Raw genomic sequence first — 27,669 nt, 5'->3', positions numbered from 1 at the left:
GAGTAATAAAACGTGCGCCGGAACGACCCCTGGGCTTTCAGCAACACATCTTCATCGGTCTCGCTGGCCGTTCGTGTTCCTTATTCCATCGGTGTTAGCTCGGTTAGCATCATTAGTGACGTTAGTGTCTGTTTTGTTGACGCAGTCGGTGTTGGTATTGGCGTACACCTGACGGTTGTGTTCCGAAGCGACGAGTGACCTGTGCAGGTTCGCGGCAATGTAATGGAATAAAAGTGATAGACGAAACGAGATACGACGCGTCCAGAAAGGGAAGAAATTCCAAGCGAAACGACTGCTTTCCAACGATCTACCGACAATGTTAAAAGAGTAGCTATCCTTGACTTATGAGAACGCCATTTCCTTCGTCTTACAGAGTTATCGGAGAAATTGAAAGTGCCATATTTTCATCGGTTTCCATGGCTGTTTGACGGAAAGCTTCGAGATCCGGGTATGAAAGAAATATACTTAGAATATCGAAGAATTTCTTGTATCGATCACACATTGCTAGATAAGAAACAGTTACTGTCATGGTTTGATAGTGGAGGCATTTGTTGTATCGTTCGATTTCTTTGAGAAAATTTATGCAGCCGATATTTTATGTACTCAATTCGATAAACGCACGAGTTCGGTCTATTTAATGATCGAACGGTTTAAAAAGTGTTTATTAATCGATATATGTATAGCGAAAACGTTAGATCCCTATTTTTCACATTTTTTTACATAACGGCAAACGATAAGGAAATTAAACGATTGACAGAGTAGCCATAGAAATGGTGTTGACGTTTAAGAAGACGCTCCCGATATTGTGAACGTGAAATCAACAATTTGTCTCCGTTAATAAACAAGTCTGAAGATTAACATAGAAGCGAATTACAGGCGACCGATAACGAAATAAAGCTAAAACAGCAGAAATCATATTTTCTTGGAGCACCGACAGCGAAAGTCAAAGAAACTTGCGACAAATCTATGACAGTTCTGTTCGAAAAAAGATGTTGCCATCATTCTGGTGCCTGTGCGAAGTAAGGAGAGGCGAGAAATAAAAGGAGTAAAAATACGAACGCTTTCAAAATCAATAAGCGCAAATTGTTAAAATTTCATATCGACGATCGTGTCTCGAGTTGTAGAAAAGCGATGATATCATATAATAATAAGTACTTTCACATTTTGCCTCTTTACTCTCTATATTCTTCTACGTATAGAAACGCTACGTTATGTATAAATTGAATCGTTAAGAATGCCAGTTGGCATGCCGCGTCGTATTGCCGAAGCGTCAATGAAACCACTGTTTCCTTAGAATCTATAATTTTGTCATCGACATACATACACATATACACAATGGCTTGAGTACAGTTTTCATAAAAAATATTTTTCTTGTGGATTTTATAAAATATTTATAGATGTATTCCGTTGTTGGCTGACTCACAGCCTCGCGATTACAACGTAATATTTCCTAGCGATATAATTGTACGAACGACAGACGGTATCACGGACATAGAACGCTGCTCGATAACGTATAAAGTGGCACTCATCGAATTCTATAATCGGATATAATCCAAATCAATTACGTAAAATTGCATCCCATTCCTTCCAATAGATTTTATTCCAACTAAGAAATCAATCTGATTTCGAAGATAATATGTCACTGTACGATTTTCGATATGATGGATAATGTTCCATCCTACTTTGAATTCCGTCGTTCGACTGTCGCCCTATATTCCGATTTAGCGTTAATCGTCACGTTTAAAAACAGCATTCAGATTATAGAACGATACGACATATTTATTCCTAGCTGTTCGGTAGCGCCGTCTCTGGAATATAACGAGCATAATATCGAAAGCAACGATGAAAGGGTACGACGATAAACACTTCGAACTTCGATTAGTATAGTATAAACCAAGGTACTGCTATCGCTTGTTTATACGAATCGAGCATCGTTAACGATGCCACAAATTCGTAATGCGTTAACATGTGATGTATGTAAACGATTCAAACGTTCGTATTTGAAAACAGATATATCTATCGCTTATCTCGTAAATTTATGAAAATGATACAAATGCTGAGTTAATCGCTTGTAATTAGGATATATAAACGATTATAGTTTTTTAGTTTGCGACTTGAAAGTGGAAAAGCAATAGTTGCAAAATAGTTGCAGAAAGAAAGATCGTCCGAATGAATTGAAAGATCATTTGCCAGAAAAATAAATGATTTGAAATGAGAATGTAGAACAATTGTCACAAGGTCTGAATATACACTTTAATATAGGACAGATAAATAAACATCCGAGTCACGTATAATTATAGATATCGTTCAAACGTTGCAACGAAATGAATAAAGTTACGATTTCTGAAGCTTGGACGTAGAAACGCGAACAAGTTAGTTTCTCACGAATAATCAGGGAAATAAGTGTGAAAATAAGAACGGCGAGGTAGCGGAAAAAGCGCATGGAAAAAATTTGGAACGTAAGGCCATAGAGTTTTGAGACGTTATAATACGTGCGTTGAGCATCACTGTTAAAGAGCTATAAGGCAGCTCGTCCTGCACCTGCTATGTTGAACGTTATACTTTGTACCATCCTCCCAGTAGTTGACAAGTTATTACACCTACGTTGTATACAAAGTATTATCTCGTATCGTACTTGTAAAATATGGCCTTCCATTATATTAAGAATTTTCCAGCAAGCACTGCTATATACTTGTTTTCCAGTTTGCTGAAATAAAACAATTTAAGTCAGCGAAGAAGACCGAGCTATCGTAGGCTTTCGCGAAATTTATTGCGTAACCATCGACAAAATTTCGTGGAATCTCAGTGTCCTAACTGATGCTAACGATGACGGAAGACCTAAGCGATGTTAACGTGAATTTAACTATCAGAAAACGTATAAAGATTCGCTGTCCAATAATCAAGGATAGATCAAGAAATTGTAATAAATATATAGCGTTGTTGGTAGTAAAATGTCATTTTAACTTTCCAAGATCGTCTGTTCAAAGTTAATGTACGAAATTCGAACAAATTTTACTTGTTCCAGATAACGGGTAAAATATTTGCATCTTGAAATTTTTAGTGTTTAACGAATATCTAATGACACTTTTAGTATTGCGAAGATTTAATCCTAAATAACGATGCATGAATAAAGGAAAGCTAATTCTTTATAAGGTATATGTCGTAGGAATTTATACCACGTATGTACATGCTTTCCAGACTAATTTAAATTTAGATTAGCAACGAAACTAAACAAGTTTTAGGTATGAGGAAAACGTAAGCCAAGTATACATTTCTTTGAAAATATTCTTGTACGATGTTTTTTACGAGAAGATACAATTAAATATTCGTACGTGGTTGTAAAGATTAGATAAATATTATATGGACACCTCCACCCCTGCCCTCCCCATAATACTCTTATAGTACTCTTACGACACAAATTCACCCTCTGATACCGTTTGAGAATTCCCCATGCAAGAGAAATTTCCCATACAAGAATTTTTAGATCAGATTCAGTCATTTTTTCTACGGTCAGAAGCTCGGAGCTTAGACCGACGAGCAAAGAATTCTGAAAAAGTTTGAACAAGAAAAATAAATGGTGAAACTGTAGAAACATTGTATCCACGGATTCGATAATTTTTGCATACGTTATATGTAGAATTCGATATTTTCAACGATCTTTTCTATACACATAGAGGGTGGACTAGCTTAGTTTCCGAGATATTGGGGAGAAAGTGCCACTACAGTGTGTTTCTGCCTGTAGCTTGTGCGTGTGTGATAGCATATACGTCAGTATTAGTCGCTGGCGATAAACGAATGATAAAAACTTGAATACATTATCTTATTGTTTAATCGTCGAATTTTATATTATATAATTGATTATAAGATAGAAAGTAATTCGTATATGTTTGCTCTCTTCCATAATATCAGTTTCTGGTTGAAGCTTTATGTATTATTTCTAGACAATTTAGTTTGCCAAATTTTCGCAATTGTATCGAGACAAGACTTGTAAATTAGTATAAACTAACGTAAAGTGAAATAATATTATTTACGATATATGATTTTAATAGGAACGAAAAATAATTTCACGCGTGGCCATTATATCTTTAGAATAATCGTGACAGTTATGCTTAGCTTAATGCATTAATTTCCACTACAATTTAACAACAATAAAATATCGAGCTACGTAAAACGTAAATGTACTTTTTTTTTAAAGAGAATGATAGATATATTAGGCCCCGTATGAGTCATGGTATTTATCTATGTTATTCCAACAATTGAATGCGGATAATCGCTTAAGCACGCTGAGGAAAGGTCTATTAACTTAGACAGTTTGATCGATGGAAAGAGTTAATTGAAAAGATCCTAGAACGAATTTCATTTTAGCAAGTGATATATTTTCTAGCATATATCTTCTATTAAAACAATTGTTCCTTAATTATGTTACTTTTACTTATTACTTAATTGCTTATTGTTATTGTTACTGTTACTTATTGTTATTGTTATTGTTATTATTATTGTTACTTAATTATAGATAAAAGACACCTGTTAATAAATTTGTATATTAAACAGAAAAAACAAACACGGAAAGCGGATCGTGGGAAATTTCAATCTGATCTTCCCTATGAAAATTAAATCGTAATTTCGTAGCTTTCAAAGATAAACGAAGAAATTAGTTTTCAAGTTGGCATATTTACAGGTTAGAATTCTGTGATCGAGAGAAATGTGCCGGAAACACAAAGTGTCGTCGCGACTATCCACTGTTCATCGGACAATGGTAAACATAAAACTAATAAACATCGGCGAGTACGAGGTGGATCAGTTTACGGCTCTCAGAGATGCAATGCATAGCGCAAAAGTCATGCGCACGGGATTGCTTGCGGGCTATTATGTCATACAAGGTGACGTTAACCAGCTTCGTGATTTCCTTGAATATTCATTCGTTCCATACCAAACTAAGCTAGGTACAATGCTTTGATGAATATTGTAAGTGTTTATGCTTTCACTTCAATATTTAAATGATACTGTAACATTTTAACACTAGTATAAATTCATCGACGGTGACAAAAGTTACCTTTCAAGAGCAAGGGCATGTATCGCTTACGTATAAATTAATATTACAATAGGCTATGTATTTTTATCTCGGTGTGTGCGTGCCGAGTAATTTTCGATATTGGATACTTTGTTCTTATTCGGCATTCGACTAGCTAAGTGTTTTATAATCGATATTTTGAAAGTAAGATAAAACTAAGATAACAGTGCAAAAATTTGTAGAAACTGCTTGCGAGGATCACAAAAAGGGAACGCGATCGATCGCGCATCTAGCCCACCACTTAATCTTCTCCCCTAACACGCATAACTCGGAATCAAGATCTGGAATTAGATAGGAGTAAATGTAATAAAAAAAAAAGAAACACTGGTATCATAATTTGTGAAAGCGATATAAATAGAACGTTGTTATACAAGAAAATAAGATAACTAAGATAACTACAATCTCTATAGGTTTCAAATCAAACGATAATTTTATAACGAAGATTTTAATAATTTCCCGATCGTTCCTCAGATTTGCCGCATTTTATATAGATATCCCAATACTTATAAACAGAAGTGCAATAAAAAGATAATAGCAAAGAAACGGGTATATAATAAGCAGGTGATTAGATATGTTTGAAAAAAATGTAAAATTGCTTAATATCGTAAAGAAATTGCAATCTCAGCTGCGACAATTTCAAACTACACAACGTAACAAATCGTTGCGAATTGTTATTTTTACAACCGAGTTCGACGCTGCTTTCATCAGAGATAAAAATGAATGGATTTTTATTTATTTGAAGCGTGTCTGTCATCTATGCACTTTCTAAATTTATCTGTTAAAACTGAAAATTGCCTGTAGTCATCGGCCTGTAAAACATCGCGAGATAAATTACCATACAACGTATAAATATTTTAAAAAGGCGTATTTCATAGCCATCGACTGATACGAATTTCACACAATAAATTCTCAGCCGTCGACGGCAAATATTTAATGCTACGATTAAGCACGGAGGAAGTTACTTATTTAGTTATTTGGGCGATATAGGGAGGATATTGGCGGTGGATTATAATGGCAATTGATAGCTTTGAAATCTCATTATCAACGTAATAGAATAGCTTTTCCAGGGAAGAATGGTGGATCGTAGACGCGAAGGTGAGGGAGAAGGATTTCCTCTATGAATATCTGTGAAAATAGATATTTCAACTATTTAACTATACTTGTTAGTAAACGATATTTTGCACATGGCGATTTTCAACGTTATATACGTTCTTGTATGTTAGAATTGAAAGAATCTATGATCAGATTGAAGATTAACCATAACAAAATAAAAGATTTCGATAAAATAATACGAGACTAAATTATTAATCGCTGCTAGTTTTACTATATCGTTATTGCAACAAGTAATTTGATCGTGTCACTTCTTTCAAATATACAAGGAACGATAACAACTCGTACTTTTCTAAAAAAAAAAAAATATATATATATATATAAGATACATAAAATATACAAAATATAAGTAATGTATATCGTAAAATATATCGATAAGTAAAAATAGAAAGGAAGAAAACAAATACGAAATTTCTCGCATCGAGATATGTACTTACTCGGAACGAACAAGAAGTTGTTGTTGTTACGAGCACGCAGAATGAATCGTCACGAAACACAGTATGCATGCAGAAACGCAATATAACGCAGTTTTCTACCGCGACGCTCGGTAAGGGAACGCGAAGGTAAGAAATGGAGAAGATTATCTTGCGGTTGCGATTACTTTGGCTTCCTTCCGACGTATCGTGTTGTACGTACGGGACACGAAGGAGATGCGACTGTTCGTCGATCAATGCAAAACGTTCTGCGTCGTTTCAAACATTATTGCCAGTCTTTCAAAAATTAACGTCTCCCTAGGGAGAATATTCGAGTAAGAAACGCAACTTCATCCATACCAAATTATCGATCCGTTTCGTGCTTTTACATCGCCGTTTATTTAAAGGACTCGAAGAAAATATGATGCTTCAACGTGATATATTAGTAAGAATTTTTTAGCTTAAAAGAAACATTATATAATAAATATGGCGCATTCGTTATTCCGAAGCGTGTATTCTTATTAAGTCGTTTTCTAGAGACTTAGGTTCGTGTATTTTTCTCGTTGCCTCAGTTTTTACAAAACAGAGAAGAATACATCTACTGCAATTTTTCAATAAAAGAGGCGTCCCCTTTTTGCGTCAATAACATATTTCCTTCTTTAAGTAAAATTGACTACAACGAAAAATTCAAATATCGACCATGTAATAAAGTATGTAATTTACTGCAAAATAACGGAGTTTCTAAATCGTCGAATAACTTGATAGTATATATTTCGCACGACTTTGAAAATTGAAAACAGTTTTTACTTAAATCCTTTACTTTTTCGGTATACGTATATACGTATACGTTTGGCGATTTATGAAACGGTCAGAAACGTGGTTTGATGGCATTTTACGGACTTCTTAGAACTTTACCTTAGCGTCTTTTCCAGACTTTTAAGTTTCAGATATACATATGTATGCCTTTGAACCGAAATAGTCCGAGTTCCGAACTGATCCTTCCCAATCTCTTCAAGTTGCCTGTTTGTCTCAAATTCCGTATCGCGTAGGAACCGCTTTAAACGTGCAAAAAAAAAAAAGGAAACGCGAATGAAATCGCATTTTCTGTTATTTCGAGTATGCTTTTCCCATCTATTATAAATAACGAAATGCGTTTCTCTGATGAACGAGAAATATTCCACTAAATAAATACTCTATCGATAACGGTGTTTCACGGTGTTATTTCGTACAATACAGAAATCACATTGTGTTGCGTCGCATGGAGCAGCGGAACCCCAGCCAACGCTACCTGGCGGCCAGCGGCCCACCTACCTGCTTCCAGACCCCCAATAGACTCAATGACCGGCCATAAAACGTCACCTTCTAGCTAAATTGTTTCCAGATGTGTGTCGAGCAATCTAGTTGTCTAGAAGCATTTCGGTTTATGTCCGGATTAGCAAAATCCTTGAGTTTGTTATAGGCTCGGAAAAGGCAGGTAGTCACCGAACGAGAAAACCCAACACATACACATAGGACAGAAACGACTGGTTTTCCCCAGCAATAAAATCACCCCGGACACTGGTGAGAAATTCCTCAGGTCCTGCTTCTTTAGCGGGGTCACGACCAATCGGCATCAAGCTTTCCTTCGGGGAAAACTAAGGGGGAATCAGTCAGCAGTCAGTCAGTGAATCAGTCAGGCAGCCAGTCACTCACTCAGTCAGCAACCTCGGGAAGTCTCAGTTCGCAGCAACGATTCGCGCTTACGCTCTCGCCCTCTCATCCCCTGATCTTACGTTCTAACCGAGTCCAACCGTACCCCGGTTCCTGTTAATTCACCACGCAGTGTATACACAGTGTATCAATAAAGCACAATTGAAAACCCGTTACAGCAGTGTGCACTTCAATGAACCACCTCTATTAGCCTAAACGCAATAGGGGATCGATCATCTCGCGGCGTCGATTGAACAATCGTAACAGGAATTTACGACTCCTGTTGATGCGCTTCTACACGATCGTGTCTCCCCGCGAGTGAGAGAACACATTGCATTATCGGTACTTGTTAAAATTTCTCCTTCGAGAATATTCGACTCTTTACACTTGAAATTCTATCCACTCGAGAAAGAACGTCGTAATCGATTGTAATTTCTCAATATCAGGAATTTGAAAATCAGTAACTAACAATTCGTATAGATTATTCGCGTTACGATGAGATACGAATAAAACTATACGAATAAAAGGAGAATAAAAATGTACACGCGTAACTTTTAAATAATACAACGCAAAAGAGCGTGAAAACAGTTTTATTTCTAGCCACACTGTTGGAATACCGGATGCAAAAGTCCCATCAACTGATACGCACATACATGTACAAGCTACTAACTACTAAAAGCGTACTACGTATTCAGAGTATAAAGAGATAAACATCCGTGCTCTCGACCCGCAAACAAAACTTTTACGATAATTCCATGGAGAATTAGTGGTCAAAGAGTCGCGCTACGTTTCCAAGGCTATCGCCTTTACTTAACGTACGTATCTTTGGTAACCCTGCTGCCACATCCCGCTCCTTGGTACTTCCGCTGGCTGTACGCTACACATCCGTTTCCTCGGCGTCATACATACGGCGTCCGCCGCCCTCCCCGGAATCAATGGCAGGTAACTATAACGTTGCGTTACGATCGCGTGATTAATTGAAAATTTAATTAGATGGCGCGGCGATCGGCGATATTCGCGTGGCCGAGTATTCAAATTGAAACGTAGGTTGAAGCGCCGCCATCGAACTTATATTCGACGTTCGCCTTTTCCCAGAGCGCGAGGGATCCGCAAACACAAAGCAGCAGCGGCTGCAGAAAACGTGGAAGCGACGGCCGGTAATGCCAGAGCCGCACTTATTTGTCGGTTTAATTAAACGCACTTCTTTTTCGTTCGACGAGTATTTTCGTTTTCGTTCGACGTTCGGTCCCCTCCTCCTTCTCTCTCTCTCTCTCTCTCTGTCTGTCTCTCTCCATCTCTCTCCCTCTCTTGGCTTTCGCTGCCTCGTTATCCTTCCTACCCTATTTCATCTCTCCGCCTTCTTACCGTTCGACCCTCTCAAATTCTCCGCCCGTACTGGATTTATATCCCCGTCGGTCGCGGTATTCGTTAGAAGCATTAAGCTTTAATTTCGCTGAGAACTCGTGCCTTCTTTGCTCTTTCTATCTCCTTCCTTCTTTCTCCTCTGCTTTTTCTCTTCGTCATTTCTCTCACTTGTTACCACTCTAGGAATCTACTCGTACCGTATTTTCTTTCCGACGTACATAATCATTTCAGCGTCGCTGTTTACAATATATGGGACCCGTTTGACCAAACTTTGGTTTCCACCTATGTATTCCTAAGTTAACGATAAAACTCGGTTACGAGTAAAGCGTTGCGGTAGACGTTCGAAACGACATAAATTGTAATATATACGTATATCAGTATTTTTCAGGTCAGGTCTTATTATATTTTCTCGAATCTCTCGGAAACTATAGGAGATAGAGAAAGGAATGCCGTCGATGAACAAATTTCGTGCTTTTGAGCGAGAGATATAACCGTGTAACCAGATGTTAAAAAATATCACTTGTCCGAATAACGTATTAAATTCATTCGTCATCCACGAGTCATCCAGGTTTTCCGAAAGATACCTGTCATATAAATTCCATTATGCCCTTTTTCCTCTCTCCCTTTTATGTCTGATTAGAATATCAAAAACTTAATATCGTGGTGAATACAATTGTATTCGGCAAATTGTGTCTTCTTATTGGTCGACCAAAGTACACCGAGGAATAAATTTCTTTATAAAACTATCTCGTGATATATACTTTATTCGCCCTCTTACGCTGTACCGTAAGCATGCTTCATCTGCATGCAGATTAAGAACCTGAAACGAAATAACGTGGTGATGGTTCTAATTTTGTCGTCTGTAAGGACGCCGCATCAGAAAATGTTAAGTAGGAATTGGATTTGTTTCGCGAAGAGGGTGAACATTTCAAGAATGTCGAAAAGAGAGAACAAGGAAATTAAGTAACTGGGTCAAACCCGATAGCGAATGCGTCGTTAACGAGCAGCCAATCGATAACAAGGAAATGTCAAAAAGGTGAAAACGTCTGTCACTTAGTTCTGCACAGGCTGTCATTACTTTTCAGCTGGATAATCCTACGCAATTACTGGCGACGCGGCGGTTCTTCGAAAATACTCGATTCGGAGCGTATCAGTAACTAATTGCATCGAACGATATATCTGATAAAAATAGAAAGCTGACAGGCTGCAGTTTATACAAATCTGAAAAGCCAGATTTATACGTTATTTTCGTATTGGGTTAAGTGTTTTAATATTTAATTGATACAACGATGAAAGGAAAAAAATAAATAAATATTTAAATAAACTGACTAATTATTATTTATTAATTACTTGTTAAAAAATAGTTACATAAATCATTAGGATGGATTGTTGTATCACAATCGATGAAACAATTGTAACAATTGATCGACGATTAATATAGCGTAAATTATTTAATCATAAGTTGTCGATCGCTATTCTTGATATTATGATCGAACGATCGTTTATCGAACAGGTTAATTTGATTTAAACGTGTCAGAATTTGCAACTGTATTCTGTTAAGAAGGAAATCCAAGTATAATCTGTTGGCGGTGATTCGTTGGAATGCAAAATAAGTCCACGACGACTGTATCGTATTCGTGTATTCGTTGATCTAATAATTAGGCGTTGGGAGGAGAATCGGAGAAACGAACGTTGGCACATTAAAACACTGTGATTACGGTAAAGATGGAATAGGAAAAGAGGAGGGGCAGGGAAGGTAGAGAGGGAAAACGAAGAAGAGCAGGTAGGTAAGTAGTTATCACGGTTCCGTGATAAGTGGTAGTCGTCAGACTGCACGGTGCTCGCGCTTTCATAATAATCAAGTCCCTAGAAATGAAAGTACCATCTGCGTTTTCCCGATGCGTCGTACATTTTTGTCAGTTTCTCACGAGATCTTCGAGAGAGCTACGGGCAGTCGTATGTCATTCCTCTTTCTCAGTTAATTTTTGGTTGATCGTATTATCTATATAACAACTCGATTTCCCTGACAAGTTTCAAATATGTAAAATGATCTGATAAATCAATTTCTGCGTAGTCCGAATATCAACAAAGATATACGCGAAGATAAATAAAAACTTATTCTCTTAACACGGTTAACCTGGTTTGGCGTTGCCGCTATTATACCTTCGAAAGAAACGCAAAGCGGAAATTTAAGAAAATTTAACACTGAAATATTCACATTTATCAGTTATTTAAAACGAAAAGTTGCTTCACTTTGACGAATAGCGAATACCGTTGAGTCGAAGATGTTCGAATGTTTTATAGATTTTATCTTATTAAATCGACTATGAGTGTCTTTAATATTTATTATATATATATATTATTATTCGATACAATACAAATTCTAAAGTAATTTTTACTTTAGCCGTTTAAACGAAGAATTAGGTATTCTCTCATGGTAGATAGTCGCACCTTTCTTGTAAATGTCAATTTCATAAGACGAAATATTTTTCTAAAAATTTATGCACGGATGCGACGCATCGAAATAACAAACGTACTTTTTTCTCAATTATTCGAATCTATAAATTAAAATGTTAAATATTATTGAATATTATAAATAGAAAATAGTACCGAAGAATGTACGATAAAATATCCAAAGCATAGTAGTAACGATGTCTAGTGATGTAAAATATATCATTATTACGTAAACACGAACTGCATATTCCGAATATTTAACATACAACTAGGGTCTTCAAAAATGTATAGCACTGCATTGTAGACAGTCTAATAAGAATAATGTAGTATCTTATTTCGCGTCGAAGATCTTTATTAGTTCAACTGTTCTTCGTGGTAACGACGAAAAATGAACTTAATATTTGTATCGATGCGATGTTCACATATCGAATATAAGTTGATTTTACGATAATCCTATTTGCCGTTAGTATAGTGTTAATGTAATTACGGACTCGCGGTGCACTCGACGTATTATATAATTATGTCGATTGCTGATTCTTATACAGATTGACCACAATTTGCAATTATCGATGGTGAAATCGATAAAGCGTGAAATTGAAATTTCAATTCGACCCGATGTTGAACCCTCCTGTACAGATCAGTGCATAGAGAAACTGCGTGAAATTATACGCAGGGTTTTTACGACGGGACCCTGACCCGGCTAGAAAGAAAAAATTAATCTTCTTCCAAGTTGTAAAAATAAAATAGCTTCGCGATCGGCCAGGCAACTAATTTGAAAATGTAACAGCGACGGTGCCAGAACTTTTGTCGGGATCGTAAGATAATTGGGCAGGTTTTCTACGCTTTGGCAAATGAAAATTTCATTCTCGTTCCATGGAAGAATAAAGGTTGACTTTAATTCCCGTAGAAGCGCGTGTGTACAGGCCGCTTAATTATAGCTTGATTAACGTAATCAAAATTGTCGAAGAAAATTCATGTTGAACGATATTTAAAGTAAAATCGAACGTCGATTAATATTTAATATTTATTAATATTATGCAATTAAAATAAAGCTATCACACGTGTGCGACATGTAATACCGTTCTTTATAATGGGCATAACGAACATCGACGATTTAAGACTCGCACGAGCACCGATTTTAGTTCACGTCATACAATTACATTGTACTTCTCCGGCAGAGTTTAAAGATACAGTTCAATTAATTAAACCAAGTCTAATTTAGCTTGATTAAGCTAACGATGTCTAATGTAGTTTAACGTAATTGCTCGAGCAACGGAGACTTCGCTGTCTTTTATTCTATCGATCTTTCATCTCGCACCTCGACCTCCTTCGTGCCAGTCTTCGAACGGTTCCCTAGTAAAATGCGAAAGCCTTATTTGAATATGTATTATCACATTAGCGACGTAGGTCTTCGAAACCCGAATATAATATGTTAATTGACGTTTAAGCGATCTCCGGAACACCACTACTTTGTTCGACTCTCCTTAAATGCTACCAGACTTCTTTCATTTGCTTCAGATACCACAGGTCTTGGTTACAAATTACAACCTTACTTTAATTACTTTAATTATCTGCTCTCGTAGTCGAAGCACATGTCTACTTTTAAACATCATTTAGTTCCTTCTCAAACGTTTCTCGCGTATTCGTATGATAACGAAATGCTCGAAAACCGACTACGAAATAATTCCTATGACTGTAAACGTTGCTATACACGATTCAAAGATGAACATAGCAGTAGACGAAAGTTATGTAACAACTTTATACGTTTGATGCTGATATTTTAACGGCGGTATACATCCTATATGAGCTGGAATCCTATATGAAATAATCGGAGGTTATAATTTATCTTATCTATCTTATCCATCGAATTATGCGATCTACGAATCTAAAACGGAAGCACTTTTTGACAAGACGTGCAAAAGGCATATTAATGAGCTTGACTGAACGCAGGTCAACCTATCGCGCACCTAGACAGATATTCGTATCAATCTATATGCATAGATCGTATAAGTACTTGTTCCGTGGAAAACAGTACGCGAATACCCCACAGCTGTGCTCTTCGTATTCGAAGAATATTTTTAATCCGAACGAATTATCAAATTCGTAATGCACATGGTAATAAAACGTATATATTTTTTCTGAATTTTAACTATATACTATTTCCAGTTGATTTGTGACACATCAAACGAGAAGTTTTCTTTAATTCGTAAAAACGTGATGCAACGTTAAGTGAAATGAGTTGTAATATCGAATCGAGTAACCTTGTGCTTTATTAAAAGCCGCGATGTATAACGCAGAAGATAAAGTAAAATGGCCGAGATGCGATATAAAATCTATACATAAAATTCTAGGAAATGTGACATGAATCCAGAAATAAAAAGAATTCGGAATCTGAAAAGTTGAAGAAAGGTAATGGTAGATACGCTACACGTGCTACTTACGCTTCACTAGGTTTCCGCTTTTCGACCTAATCATTTTGTAAAATGTTGCATATCGCTTGTATAGTAAACACAGAAAATGTAAAGTTCACGAGACATACGACAAAGAGATTAGAGCAAGAGATTGAAATTTGTGCTGTCTTTGGTTGGGCAAAATCATAGAACGTCTGACTCGTTTTCCATTCTCACTATCGTTATCGGTAGTTATTCGACTATCTAATTTAATTTACTTGTATTAGCGCATTTAATGCATTTGATTCAAAGGATAGCATTAATAAAATAGCGAAATCACCGAATAATATTGAATATTTAATTGAAAAAATAATTAGTTGTGTCGTATGTAATGGAAAATGTAGTTGAAAAATACAACGTTGAACGAAGATCGATTCGATGACTATATATTTTATACTTCTTCGTACTTTGAATTCATTCAGAAAACTGAAAACTTGTCTACCATCGCAAAATATACCTACCTTCCTTTAGACGAAACGATAATTTTTCATCCGCCTTGATGGCAATTATGCCGGCAAAAAGGAAAGGCCATATGTATGCGTAATAAAAATTGTACGAAAGAGTAGAGAATGGGGTGGCTGTTGTATCAATGGACTATATCGAATGTACGCCTGCAAGCTGTAGGAAATGAATGGCGAAACGCGAATACAAGATGAATTTCGAAAGATTCGGTCTTAAAAATTGATAGGTTTCAATCACGTACTGTATTTCACAGAGTGTTCTGTCGCTATTGGAGATTGCTTCGCTCGACTACACAGTAACAAAAGATACAGTTATAAAATTTTATTTCTCTGAATATTGGAGAGTGGAGCTATCGAGATAGGAAAATTCCGATGAAAATACTCGATCTTTAAAATCTAATAGATCGATAATTAAGTCGATCGAACGTCCTGTTTTATTTTTTATATTTATCCCATCCTATAAACTCTTTGACCATTTTAAATATCCTGCAACGAATCTAAATTATCGAAAGAGAATATAAACTAACGATAAGATCGGTTGTCGATAAATGCCATTAACTTTTTGGGATATAATAATAAGAGGATTCTTACGTTTCGACCGGTTCGAAACTTTTTCGTAGAACTGCTCGATGAAACCGTTTAATTAGCTTCGAATGCGCGTTTCTTTCAAGGAGAGAGCGAAGAAAATCATAATCGTTTCCTTGCTAATCAATATAGTATACTTGACACTCTCTCGCCAACTAATTGCGAGTAATTATTTTCGTTGCAATTAAAATCGCTTGCCCCGCTGAAATCCAACGTGACTGGTTCTGACAACAACTATTTCGCTGGAACAATATCGATAACTCGCTTAGATCGGTAGAGCGCGAAAGGGAAACGTATTGTTGAAATTTAATTAAAACCAATTTCGAGCACCACTCAAAGACGAGTGGTCTTACATTGACTCTAACCATCTTCGGCCAAGAGCCTCTGTTGTCCGCTAACGATGGCAAAAAACGAGATCTAGTGGCTAATTAGCAGACCTTCGGTCGTTCGGAAAAAACCGATGTATAAGCCGGATTTCTCGTGTAAACTTTAATATTTCTCCAGGTCAAGAAGAATAAAACCGATATTCTCTCTGAAAAATTATAGGGGACGTCGAATATTTCATTTAACACGATCTTCCATTTAATACGCGTCGCTTAAAATATTATTTGCTGCGCGCTACTAATTAACCGCTAACTGAATCAATCGAAATAATTTAGGGTAGGCGAAATTTCGAAGAAGTAGAATTATACCGATGCTGACACGAGAAATGCGATTAAATAGAAATAAATAGAAAAATAATAGACACGAATTCAATAGGTATAGTAATCATTTTATGCGAATTTCGTCTATAGAGCATTGTGCTTTACAGCTTTGTCTTTAAAATAATGGAGCTCGCGGCAGCTACGTAAGAAATCTTCCAATTAGTTTGAGTGGCACATGCAGGCCTAAATTCTTGACGATTAAACGTGAAAGATTAATTCGATGAAAATAAAGATAAATCTTTCCGTTGTTATTTTTTGAAAAGAGAAATTTAGCTTCCTAAAAGACTTTCCCACAAATTTCTAAATATTTTCTCCAAAGTACTGCTTTTCTCTACACATATATACTTAATGGTATATTATTAATAATTATTTCAAATAATTTATTCGAATGTGAAACACAGTGAAGTTACTTTCTCTATGTTATTGTTAAAATCAGAATAATCGATTAATTGAAACGATTAATTGTTTCAAATTGCTATTTTTTTGCTTTATTTCAAATAAAATGTGCCCGAACATGGTTACATCGTATCCCGATTCATATCATTTTCAACAACGCTATGAACATCGACGTTCTCGTTAAAAATGCAGCCGATTCAACTGCAACGGTACAAATAACGTATAAAAGTTTCCATCGTTTCCACGAAGAGCGTTCTAAACTTTAGAGCCACAATGTACACGTATAATACCGCGAGAAATTAACTCGCGAAGCTCCTACAGTATTTTCAGCGAACTAACAAACAGCGAGCTTAAACCGAAATCGAAACAAATCATTCGCCAATTTGTATCGACGCTCGACCATGAAACGCCAATTTTCGTGGTTACGCAAGTAGTTACTTGCGCGCCCTTTCGCGTCTAAGCTACACGCGAATGCGTGTCATGCACCTGTACGAGAGAATTTCGGTGAACAGCGCATTTTTTTTTTTTTTTTTTTTTGTTGGAAAGTATTAGCAACGGCCTGTTTTTCGAACGACCATCGATCCGGGGCGTCGAAGCTGCGTCGAAGCTGCGTCGAAGCTGCGTCGAACAGAATGAGGCAGGCACAGTCTTGCGTAACGAACTGAGCCACGCCGGCACAAATAATGGAAGTTTTGTTTGGCGAACGGGGTAATTCGTTTATCTCCTTTTTCCAGCAATCCAGCGGCCGAACAACGCTGGGCTCCGGTACAGAAACAGAGCAGGGGGATTGTCCAGCTTCGAATCAAACGGAATTACGTGCATTCGTTTCATCTGATCGTAAACAGTTACGTGTTAACAACGCATGTTTGTCGGAAGCGGCGGAAGAGAAAAAGATAAAGATGAAAGGAGAGATCCGGAGAATCGATAGATAGTTGAGCCAATTGAACAAAGAAATGAACGATCGACGAAGAGAATCGTTCGCGAGAAGGGAAAAAGTAATGGATTGATAAAGCAAAGATAGGAACGTTGGAAGGAAAAATGAGGTAGAGATATATTGTATAAATTGTTGCGAGCAGCTACGCGACGATTCAATCGGGATACGATTAGTTTTATTTTAAATAAATTTTTTACGCATCGATCGTTTCAACCGGAAGTTAAATATACAATCACGTTCGTTCAAGTCTTCGTAGACTTAAAAGAAGAGTCACTTTTTATTTAAATAAAGAATATATAACATACAATATGTTTATATATATAAACAATATATATAACAATAATATGTTTATTTCCTAACGTATGCAGGAATAATAAAGCCATTGTTAAAATGTTCCAACGTTGAAGAAAAATTTTGTAGCCTTTTATTTTAATAAAGGCAGTCTTTTGTACGCTCAAAAGTTCTACTTTTTTGTTCCATGTTTTAAAATTATAAACGACGAAAGTTAATCCTGTTTTTCTTAAATAAGAAGACTAATAGACAGAACAAAAGTGTCTGTTGACTAATAACAAAGGTTTGAAGAATCGAATAATTATTAGAATAACGTGTACGAATACTTTTGGAGAAAGAAATAATACGAAGTTTAAAATATAGAATTTAATCGTCTCTTATTTCTCTTCCTTCGAGTAAATTTATTGGAAAGAAGAAAGATACGCTTTGCGTATAGAAGAGATTCGGCGAAATAATTGTAAACTTAAGAAACAACAGGTCAATGGTAACATTTACAGATAGAAATATACCAATGACAAATACTTGGTGTACGATACTACGTTGATGAAGAAAATACTGTTATACATTTAGTTAAGTCCTACATATTTTATTTAATATCATTGCCTTTTATCTGTATATCCTATTTTATAATAAAACGATGAAAGAATAATAATACACGCTATAAAATCACTTTGTTAGACAAAATCAATGCTTTTATTTCTATTTTGTGATAGTAACAAATATATAGCGTATACTTAAAATTTCGTTATACTTTAAAGTATAATCTTCGTTGTAATATATATAATTTTGTATACAACGGAAACAAACGATTATTATTTATGAATATTATAAAAAACAGATCGGCGTGCTTAACGGTACAAGTTCTTGAAAATTAAATAAAATTATTGAAAAAGAATAGTTGAAATGTAAATTTATAGCGTCGTTTAAAATAAAATTTTCCGTTAGTCCAGAAATAATTTGAAATAACATTGTAAATTAAATTTTCTATAGAAATTTCTTTGAGTCTTGTATTGTACATTAACGAGTTTTCATCTTGAATCAACAAGCGAACCTTCACGGCGTGCTACATATTAACGTGTTCGATATTATATGTAAGTGCTCCAACTATTCGCAACCATCAAAGATGCTATCAAAGTTATTGGTATTCTATTATGGTCGTGACAGCAGTTTCATTACAAAGCTTACCAAACTCGAATATTTCCATTGATATTAGCGATTGTTACACAAACTAAGCTTTAAATTACATATATTTTGCATCGGTATATATCACACACATTTTCGGCGTAATTATTTCATAAAGCTAAGATTGTATTAATAAAACACAGGCTCGTGAACATGTTCGGACATTTGTTCCGAAATACCTTTAAAGAATAACCCGTATAACGTCCGATAATAAGGAAAATAGTAATTAAACGATAGAAAATCACAAAACACAGAAACATTTACTCGTTCGTTCGTTAATAAATATACGAACCTTGCTAACGATAAGACTAAGACTCGCTAACCGAAGAATCATCGCACAACATCTAAGACGTTCGCAATCGCTCGTCGCATCGTATCATCCAGCGCGTACGTCGTAATTTCATAGGAACGAAGTCCTTGACGACGACGGTTACGAAGCGATAAGAATATCGCTAATCCTTTTATTCCGGAGAAGACCGTTCTATATTATAATCTGTACGCGTTTCACTATGTAGTCGACGGTGCTTCACAAAATGTCACTCTGCAGCTGTGATTAATATGCGGTTTATTGGTGAATTGCAGTCATGTGTGCGCCCTTGGTAGCATATTCATGCACCCGTGACTGTGAGGTAGTTGCAAAGCGGTTCGAATTTCTCTCTCCATCTCTCTCCCTTTCGTTTTGTCCCTGGCTCCTTCCTCGCTCTGTCATCCGACTGTCTCTCTTTCCGTTTTCTACATACACGAGGGCACTGGTGTGTGTACGCGTACGTCGCGTCGTATCGTTTTGGACGTAGCACGGACATTTGCTGACTGGCGTTTGGTCGAGATTACCCGGTCCAAACCCACGGTTTTCCTCTCTCTCTTCTCTCTCTCTCTCTCTCTCTCTCTTTGAATTACAGCAAGTCCAATTTACAAGCATCGGTACGAAACGAATGCAAAAATGAATTGGACGTCATGAGCGACTGACCAGCCGAGGACCGATGCGAAAAAAGGGACACAATGCGGCGCGCGAGCAGTCCGAGAGAGAATCCTGGCCACGTACTACCCGCTAGTTTCTAGATTGGCATATGTATATCGTTAACGTCTTCTTCGCTTTAGTACTATTTGAGAGGATAATATCGTTGCTTACGCATTATTACGTCATCTTTGTTGAAGAATGTTGGAAATAATTATTATCGTTGAGATAACCAAGATATTCATGCTACATACGAAGGAAAAGATAATTGAGACACGTTGATTGCTAAAATGGTGTTAAATTCAGATCTTTAACAATGTCGTCTTGTTTCGTTGATAATGAATTATCAGGCGATACTGTGAAATTTATGAGTTCATATTGGTAAGAGTTAGTAGCAACTGTTGAGCGTTATATCCGGAAACTCAGAGGGTTTCGTTTATGCCACGGTCAAGAACAGTCGCTGTTTTTGAGAAATAAAATTTTAACTCGGACGGTACGTGAGAAATTTAACCTATTTTCAACAGTATGTTTTTTCAACTTCTTCGCCTCACTTCGTCCATAGTTTAATAGCCGAAACCTTGTCATAACAGCCCGTTTCATTAACTTTGTAAAGCTGTTTTTCCGTAGCGAGCGTGTCCTCTTATATTCATTTCAAGATAACGTCTCTGGCCGAAATCATTAAAGAAGACATTTCCTTTTTATGAATTACGGACACCGCGAAACGTGCGGAAAAGGCGGTCTGCTGTCTTATCTGCGAGACAAAATAGGTCTGCGAGCCATTCGAAAGGATGGATACGTTAGCGCGTCGCGAATTACGAGCACTATGAACAGCGTGCCGAATTCTTTCTAATTTAGAGTCAGCAGCTATTACACGAGTCTCGAGGATCGAACCTTTATAATAGTTTACTTCGATCAGTTGCATAGGAATTTGTTGCCTATTTGAATATAGATTTGTTCCTTAATTGGCAATTAGTTCTTTGTCTTGCGTTCGAAGGATTGTACGTAATTCGCACTCTATTTCAATTGTCTCAAGTTTTCAGCGAAAATAATTTAATTTTCTTTCTTTAATGAAATTTATATCCGACATTTTGTACTATGCATGAGGAAAGTTTTTCTTATACCTGCTTTTAATTAAAATTATACTTACAGTCTATCCAAGTGCGTATAATAACATAACACGCTCCTTTTTCGTATTTATATGAAATATAACATGTACATATATCCTCGCATTTATATGAAAAATAGTTCCGACTTGTTAGCGGAATTAATTCACTTTACAGAAATAGACGCGCGTTATAGCAGCCGAGCGGATCGAATTTGTTTTGACAACATAGCTAATGTTCAAGCGCTTGTAATCGTATTCGTGATCGCGATCCACTCGTGTAACAATGTTGTCGCGACCTATCAACTAAGTGGCGATCAGTCGGGTTGCAACAGTTCGGTTGAGATCGCGAACCTTGAACGATATTAACGTTCAAGTAGGAGGTAGATTAAAGATGTCTGTTAAGCTGGTGTTTAGTAGGTTTGTTTGAACTGTTTATTTGGTATAAACGGAAGATATACCGATGACACAGAAATCCTAGCTCCCGACGTCGATCTAGCGAAGCTTCGGACAAATTACAATCACGGCTTAACGAAATAGCAGTCTTGTCGAGAACATGGAAAATTGAAGTTAACGTCGTCAAGTCAGTATATATTACAATTTACAATTCGAATTAGAACTTGTCTGGCAGTTATTTGTTATTTGTATAAATTGTTATTACGTAAAACGAATGTGTCGAAACGAATCTGAACGTACGTCTGCCCTATATGGAGAATGACGCGTGACTGAAATTTAAAGATTATCGAAAAATGGCAGAACACGATAGCATGACGAATCTTAAACGCAGTCTGGTATATACCGAATCCCATACGAACTGTCTGGCAACGAACCTGATAGATCTTCCTAACGAAGACTACCAACTAGGTTTAATTAAAATAACAAATTAATATACAATAAATCTGCATCGCTTCGTGACACGCCACTGGGCATTGTACACATTTAGTGCCACGTGTCGTATATCAAAGTTGATGATTAATATCTTCGCTCGATAGATTGCACAGGAAGGAAGTGGACGAAAAAAGAAACTTTACACAAACGTTACGAACATGTTGTTACACTCGTCAGAACGAAATTGCTTGCCCTATATCTATTATCTATTTTCTATTAATAGACATTGTTCTTGTTACGACCGATCGCGGAGAGACGCGGTCGCTAGGAAAACGCGTCAGCGAGAGGCGTAAATTCTCGCTACGATTCGGTGAATCAACGCCGCGAAGTAGTCGTTCCCCTGTTTCGGGTAGGATAACAGAGGTGGTTGATTGAATATTACACAGTAGTAAGTTAGGTCACCGTTTATTCCACAACTTATAACGAGGATAGTTACACTGGTGCGTATGTACGAGATGAGTGAGTGACTGATCTGCGGGTGTGTATACCCGCTCGAAGGATGTTGACCGTTCGAAGGATGTGAAATCAGTGGTCTTGGGAGACGATGCTGTCTCGGAGGAAGGCTAAGGATCAGTCTAGCGCACGGGACCATCGGATTTGTTCGTGCCGATGTTATTTAGGAGAGCGAGAGATTAGCCTTCGTTTTTAATTGCTCAAACGAAGGGTCTTAACTGCCCTCGAGAGAAGGTTATCTTTCCCTTGTCCTGCCGTGGTAGACAATAGTGTTTAGAAACTCCTCGGGACCAGTTGTTTGTTTTGTTTAAAGGACCTTTTCTCGTAAATCTATGATTTATGGACGGTGCTTAAGGCTATTGAGGGTACGCCGTACGGAAGAGCGGACCTCTGGTGTCCGTCTGGCCCGCGGTGTGTGACCTGGGCCAGGCAGAGAGTCGCGCGGCGTAACAGTTCTATTCATTCATTATTCATTCATTCATTGTTCTATTCATTATTCTTAGAATTGTTCGGATCGTTAAGTAAGGATTAACATATGCGTTACTCTATACGGACTATGTTTTTTATGAGTAACGATGATATTTCTATATCTAAATATTTTGGATCGTATGTACACGCAATAATAGATGGTAATAGTAAATGGAAACTATAAAATACATACGCGCGTATAGAATCTTAATAAACGAACGCAAATAACTCTTCCGCTGTTTTCACAGCTACGATACATGCATTATCGTACGAAACATAGAAGCAGCAATTCGGGACAATTAGTAAGGAACGAGGGCAGATGTAAATTGGATATCGTGAGTGACCGATCAATTAGGAATGGATTACGGAACGCTAAAAGAGGAAGCAATAGCGCAACTAAAATGTGGACAAAAAAAATATTAAATTATTTAACCGTGTCTCGGAAATGACCGCTACATTATCGAACACCTAAAATAAAAATCTAAAATGAAACGAATTAGAATAAGATCGAACAGAATAAAATCAGTACGATAGGATACAATCATCGAATAAAGACTAGAGGGAAAGTTCGTGAGTCATATTGATGCATACGTATTAAATAGATGAATATAACACTAACGATAACAACAACAACAACAACATCGCCAACAACAACAACACCAACAACAACGACAACAACAATAACAATAATAACAGTAATAATAATAAGTCACATTTCCTTTACCTTTTACGAGAAAACAGTTTCAAAGTTCATTACGCTGTTAATTAGCGTCGTAACGATTATAACATTTGTTTGTATATTTGGTTTTGAAATTAAACATATTTTTTTGTTCTTTTCAAAATTTGACAAATATTTCTCGTAATAATATTATGGCATCGGAGGCACTAAAACATTGCTTGTCCTAATAATTGTATCTTTGACTTTCGTAAAATTTCGTCAATTTGTCAGCTATTTTTAAAAGAGTTATAGATCTGGTCCTAACAGGTTGTCTTCAGTTTCGATCCTATCGTACTAAAATTCTTCCGTTTAGCGGTAAAGTGAGCACACGTATCATGATTTTCTCCTCTGATCTTCAAACATAATTAAATATGATTTAAGCGACAAGTTTAAGGCAAATTTGAAACTTCCCTGTTGAAATGTTCAAATTCAAAGGTAACTGTAGTAATTATCAAGCTCACAAACGCGAAACGCGTAACATCGTTTCTCCTTTGTTGTTTCTATTTGTTACGTTGAATGAATTAATGTTGCAATGGTACACGAGTTAGGTGAAAATTTAAAGGGAATAGCGACACGAGTAGGTTAAATACAGAGGAAAAGCTGTACAACACGCAACGACGCACATACCGGGGAAACTGCACGCATTCGATATTCTAATGTTCCGTCGTGTCGACGACGCGACGATTCGAATCCGTGTACATTTTTCGCCGGCTGTACTTTCACAGGTATTTGGTATGTAGTATCGTGGACGAAAGGCCTGGGAAATATCGGGCGAACTATGAACAGTGTCGCGAGAGCTGAGGCGCCGTCGGGCCCATCAATGTGTCATCGGTCTTCTCAAGTGCATAGTTTCGTGGAAAAGACCTACGTGACCCTGGCCACGAGCGTCTGCGGAACACGTGTGCGGTGGGCCTAGGAAAAGGACAACAGAATGGGACAACGGCCAGAGAGTGGCAGTCGAAAAGCAGTGTGCGAGTCGAGAAACAGAGCGCGAGTCGAGAAACAGTGTGCGAGTCGAGAAGCCGAGTGCGAGTCGAGCGGAGACGGAGTTTGCGAGTGGCGTTGCCGAGAGAGAGTGTGGATTGCGCTGTTTTCTGTACGTTTGGTATGAATAGTTCAAGTTAAGCCACAATCGTCTTTTCTGTCTGATTAACATCTCTATTGTCCACTTTTTGTAAACATATTACATCACGATATTACATATTTTTGGGGGCTCAGCCGGGATTGGACAAGACAGAAAACGAAACGGTGTAACAGAGCTATTCGAGCTAGTTGTGAATTTACCGGTACGCGGTGCGGTAAAAGACGATATCGTTGACTGTTTAAGTTTGTGTTGTGTGAAAAATGGCCAACGTCGGGGACGAACGATTGTCGGGTGAAGAGGGTTCGACGCTGGAGGAGCTGAGGAGTAAGCACGCGAGAATGAACCTCCCTATATCGGGTGCGAGGTCAGTGCTGATTGCAAGGGTGAATCGGGCGTGTAGGGCTGGACAATCGTATCGTAAGGGATCGACGGGCGGTGAAGAGCTAACCGGTCAACGAGATTTTGAAAATGTACAGAGAGCTGAGCGTGATTGTAACGAAGGTGAGGATGTTGAGAAAATGAATACGAAGGAGTTGAAGGAGCGCCTCGCTAGTTTGGGTTTAAAAACGACGGGAAGAAAAGTAGAATTACGCGCACGACTACGAGCGGCCATAGATGGTAATGACATATCGTCGGAAGAAGAAAGCGACGACGAAAGTGAGGATGAAGATGACAAGAAAAACGCAAGAGGATACAAGAGAGATACGCGAAGGGTGCATCAGGACCGTGACGAATGTTGTCGAAGGGCATGTGTTGGTTCGACACTGAGTTTTAGAGACGTCGAAGATGCATTAGAGTCGTTTAGTGGCAACAGAGGTGAAAATGTCGAACGATGGTTCGAGTCGTTCGAGGAAGTCGCTGATACGTGCATGTGGTCGGATGGGCAGAAGGCAGTCTACGCGAGGAAGCTGCTGAAGGGATCAGCGAAAATATTTGCGAGCTTCGAGTGTCATGCCAGGACTTGGCATGAGTTGAAGAAGGGGCTAGTGAAAGAATTTTCGAGGAAAGTCAACAGTAGGCAAGTACATCAGAAACTTGAAGAAACAAAAAAGGAGAGTGATGAAGCATGTTTGGCTTACATGTACCGCATGCTCGAAATAGCCAGCCATGTGGACATGGAGGAGGAAGCAAAGGTGGAATACATAGTGGATGGAATAATAGACGACGAGAACAATAAGGCTGTATTGTACGGCGCTACGTCAATCAAAGAGTTGAGGAAGAGGTTAGTGATGTACGAAGAGCAGAAGAGTCGCAGAGCAAAGTCGATTGTGAAGTCGGCTAAAACCCAGAAGAACGGGAAGCCCAGTCAATCTGTAGATGCAATGAAGGAAAGAAGATGCTTCATCTGCGGTAGTGAGGATCACCTAAGTGTTAAGTGTCCGGAGAGGGGAGAAGGTGTTAGGTGTTTCAAGTGCAGCGGATTTGGACATGTGGCGGCGAATTGTACAGCGCGACAAGTAAAGACTTACGTAATCTCAAGACCGGAGAGGAAAAAGTACGTGAAGGACGTGTCGATAGATGGCTGCAGGTTTGTCTCGTTAGTGGATACAGGTAGTGACCTTACGTTCATACGAGCGGATGAGTATGTGAGGTTAGGATCACCACCTCTGGGAAACTGCAAACTTAAGTTTGATGGTTTTGGTTCCGCTGGCAACAGTACCTGGGGCGAGTTCACAGGGGTAATGACGGTCGACGGGTACGACTTTACTGTCACTCTGCATGTTGTCTCGAATAAGGTAATGACAAGACACAGTCTACACTTAGGTACCGACTTTTTAGACCAGGTAGAGTTGCGAGTCAAACGGGGCGAGGTGACATTTTTACGACTCGACGATCAGACCGACGGTCACGAGGACGCGCCGGATGTACTGAGGGTAAACGCGGTAGAACAGACCGACGAAACAGACCTAACACACGTGCAGGAACCGCATTATCGTGAAGCGATTCGAGATATCGTTAGGGGGTATAGGCCGGAGAAGAAGCGAGACGTCGGAATAACCGCAAAAGTACTTTTGGAAAGCGACAAGCCGATAGCGCGAAGACCGCGAAGACTGGCGCCGTCGGAAAGAAAGGAAGAAGATGATTTGATGGAAGCGTGGACAAACGAGGGTGTAATCAAATCGTCAGACTCGGAGTATGCGAGTCCGATAGGTGTAGTTAGAAAGAAAGATTTGTGTGTGCGTGTGGCTAGATGGGCCTTGTTACTAGGCGAGATTAAGTATCAGGCGTGTCATCGGCCGGGGAAAAGTATGCAGCATGTAGATGCTCCGAGTAGGAACCCCCTGCCGAGCACTATGTATGTAACGGAAAGTGAAGACGGGGTGATTGCACGGTTGAGAAGGGCACAGAACAAGGACATCGAAGTCCGTAGGATTTTGGACGCCGCAACGTGCAGTCAGGCCGATGGGCAGGTAGTAAGAAACAATATTTTGTATAAGGAGTGTGAGGACGATGTGCTAATAGTAGTATCGAAGGCGATGCGGGCTCAGGTAGTCAGGCAAGCGCACGAGCGTGGGCATTTCGAGGTTACCAAAACAGAAGCTATGGTCAAGAAGGACTTCTGGTTCAAGGGGTTACGCGAAAGGGTCGAACACGTGGTATCCAACTGCCTTGATTGTAGCCTAACCGAACGAAACATCGGTAAGCTAGAAGGGAACCTGCGAAATTACAAGAAAAGAAGAAAGCGTGCGAAGCAGTACCGAAGGAAGGACCCGCACACACCTCGATTTTATGAAACCTTGGGTCCCAAACGCCGAAAGTGACGCATCTGATGACAGCGAGATAAAAGGCAACATCTGAGGGCAGATGTTATTGCAGGATGGCCGAATGTAGTATCGTGGACGAAAGGCCTGGGAAATATCGGGCGAACTATGAACAGTGTCGCGAGAGCTGAGGC

At 38.2% G+C, this 27,669-nt stretch overlaps 1 protein-coding gene and 1 long non-coding RNA gene across 2 annotated transcripts in view; one reads left to right on the top strand and one right to left on the bottom strand.

Annotated features, from left to right (window-relative positions):
• LOC143304625 (uncharacterized) overlaps nt 1–18,001 on the top strand; it is a 47,462-nt gene extending 29,461 nt beyond the window's left edge. Inside the window, exon 3 of the long non-coding RNA XR_013061300.1 lies at nt 17,433–18,001. This is a non-coding gene — a long non-coding RNA (uncharacterized LOC143304625). The remainder of the gene's footprint in view (nt 1–17,432) is intronic.
• Nucleotides 1–27,669, bottom strand: part of LOC143304623 (uncharacterized) — a 72,830-nt gene that overhangs the window by 16,324 nt on the left and 28,837 nt on the right. The gene's annotated exons all lie outside the window — the stretch shown is intronic.

This window comes from Bombus vancouverensis, unplaced genomic scaffold, assembly GCF_051014615.1.
Source record: "Bombus vancouverensis nearcticus unplaced genomic scaffold, iyBomVanc1_principal scaffold0043, whole genome shotgun sequence".
NCBI lineage: Eukaryota > Metazoa > Arthropoda > Insecta > Hymenoptera > Apidae > Bombus > Bombus vancouverensis.
Note: the sequence above shows the minus strand (reverse complement) of the source record. Positions and strands in the feature narration are given on the sequence as shown.